Source organism: Coregonus clupeaformis, chromosome 29 (genome assembly GCF_020615455.1).
Source record: "Coregonus clupeaformis isolate EN_2021a chromosome 29, ASM2061545v1, whole genome shotgun sequence".
Lineage (NCBI taxonomy): Eukaryota > Metazoa > Chordata > Actinopteri > Salmoniformes > Salmonidae > Coregonus > Coregonus clupeaformis.
The window spans coordinates 35,697,007-35,699,720 of record NC_059220.1 but is presented as its reverse complement, the minus strand read 5'-3'; the positions used below and the strand labels follow the sequence as shown (position 1 = coordinate 35,699,720).

Below are 2,714 nucleotides of genomic sequence, written 5' to 3'. Positions count from 1 at the left end.
TTTATTTTCACAGATGTTTTGTACACTCACATGGCAATCAGACTGAAATACTGAATTCTGGTGTGTGGAATATAGAGGAGGTGGTTGCTGTGTGGGTGGGAGGGTCTGCCTGTCACTTGTTCTCAACAGGCAGTCTCAGAAGGGGGACTTGAAGAGGGAGACTGCAAAGTCCAGGCACTGCTGCTCTCTTCGTTCTGAGTGTTTGCAGTGCTAGTATTTTTAGTTAATCTGGTATCTCACATATTATGTGCCCAATATGACAGAGCAAGAAAACTTTCTTAGCAGATAATGACAACATGACAATAACAGTAGCTGTAGATGATGTAATGAAAAGTTGGAGGGTGGTTGGTAATGGAGGACATCAGATGGATCCACGTCTGGGTGTTGGGCAGAACCCCTAGGTCCTGGAGAGCAGGAGCAGAGTTAAAGGGAACAGCGTAGGAGACAGAAGTAAACAAGCAAACACAGGTTACACTTTACTGTGAGAAAATTTGATGGATTAGTGCAGTGTTATAAATGTGAGATACATACTTTTCAACAGTTTTGGAAGGTATAGCCTACCTCAAGCTGGTCCCCCTCCGACTCAGAGCACAGAGAATCAGACTGATCCAAACTCACTGGCTCTGGTGAATGGGATACCTACTGGGGGGCTCGGACAGTCGATGGTCCTAAAGTCATTTGGAGAGGTAAATTGAAGAGGTACATTTTTATAAGCTCAGCATAACTACCATTTCTTGCTTTCTCAAATGTCAACCAAAGCTTAACATACTTTGTCTATTGGGCTTCACCGAAGTGTAGGGCGTCAGTGCTTTCAGTGGTCGACCGTCCAACTGCTCCAACTGGAGAGGATTGTTGGCTTCCACCGAGGTAACCCTAGGAAGACAAAGAGAAACATATCAGTGTTAGGGAAACTAAAATTAGCTTCAGGTTATTTTGTGTGCAAATGCAAATTGTTATTATTTGAGATTCTTTATACTCACCTTAACAGATGGTGACCCCAGCTAGGAGCAAAAGAGCAGCGAGGTTTCCCAGGTCTCGCCTTCCTTTTGTCCTTCTTTCAAACCAAATAATTTGCCTGGATGTCGTAGCACTTGGTCCCCTTCTTGATTCTGCTCCAGTAGCTCTCCTTCTCTTTCTCCTGCGCCTTGTCGATGTTCAGTCTCCTTGATTGATAACAGGAATAAATGCAATTATATTTCATATTACAAATACATTTCTTACATATCTCTTGGAGGGCCAGAAAATAAATTAACAGCGGACAATCATTTTTACCTGGTCAAAAACCTCCACATCCTTCTCAGTCCGTGCCTGAAGGTGGTCCTCGAAGGCGTTCTGATCTGGTTCGACAACTTCCACCACATCAGGTGGGGTTTCAGTGATCTGAAGGTACGTTACACAAAAATAGCAAAAGACAAACACAAATTTGAAAGACTACAGTATATGCAATAATTGTATATACAATTGCATTGTTTACCTCAGTCAACAGCTGCGGCTCCCGTCCGTACTCAGTGGAGGCCTGGATGCTGCTGTTGTGTGCAAAGAGAATTACCTTCAGGTTGTTCTCCCACCCTTCCTGGTACCAATCAAGGGACTCGCCCATGGCAGTCTTGAGGGTCTGGTTGGTCCATTCACCAAACCTGGAGGAGGGGGTAGGAAAGCGATATCTATTGACAATGTAAGATATTGAAATATGTCTGATCATGTACCATGAAAAAACAAATTGTAAAAAATAAATAAAACAAACCATTAGTGACAGAATATAACCTATAACATCCGTACTTTGTTACAGTGTTCATGACCTCGGTCACTCAAGATGACCTCAGGAGAACCGTGGGTGTTGAAGATGTCATCATCGCCTTGGAGGTGGCCTCGCCAGTCTTGTCCTTGATGGGTATCATACAAAACGAAAATCTATTTTTGGTTCCAAGCACCCTTTTTAATGGGTTACAGAAAGGAATTTAAAGTTAAGCACATACTCTTCCTTTACTGACCTTAATGGGTATTGCCTCGACCCACTTGGTAAAGTGATCGGTCGCCGTCAGACACCAGCTGTTACTTTGATTTGTTTAACACTTTTTTGGTTGCTATATGATTCCATATGTGTTATTTCATCGTTTTGATGTCTTCACTATTATTCTACAATGTAGAAAATAGTAAAAATAAAGAAAAACCCTGGAATGAGTAGGTGTGTCCAAACTTTTGACTGTTGCTGTATATGTATAGCTAGCAACATGTAGATGACCAACTAGCTAGATGGAAAATGGTTGTTGAAAATTCTGTCCAGTTATCTAATAGAAGTTAATTGCTTAACGTTACCCTGAATTGTGAATATTTCTGAATGTTGCGCCTGTGGTCGAAATCAGTGGTTCCTTCATAGTCCTTCGCCTGGTTGGAAAGATAAAATAGAATCTCCTCGAGGGATGCCATTGAAGTGCAAGCTACATACAAGCAGAAAGCTACAATAAGTTACAGTAGCTAGCTAGCTAACGTTAGCTACTGTAGCTGGCTAGCTGACTAGGCAGGCTGAGGTAAATAAGTACAGTTCTCTCCGCCCTGTGGCAAAATTTGTAGAACTGCAGAAAAGTTGCTTTAAAACTGCAAAAATGTCTCTCTGCCCCATGGCAAAATGAGTAGAATTGCATTAATTTTTGTATACAATTGAAAAATGATCTCCTCCCCATGGCTAAATGTGTAGAACTGCATAAATGCTTTAA

At 41.8% G+C, this 2,714-nt stretch overlaps 1 long non-coding RNA gene across 1 annotated transcript; it reads right to left on the bottom strand.

Annotated features, from left to right (window-relative positions):
* Positions 1-648: 648 nt before the first annotated feature.
* On the bottom strand, positions 649-1,364 carry LOC121572843. Its single transcript, XR_006001924.1, has 3 exons — positions 1,273-1,364; positions 981-1,163; positions 649-873 (listed from the first exon to the last, which is right to left on the bottom strand). It is a non-coding gene; the product is annotated as an uncharacterized LOC121572843 (long non-coding RNA).
* Between the last annotated feature and the right edge of the window lie 1,350 nt (positions 1,365-2,714).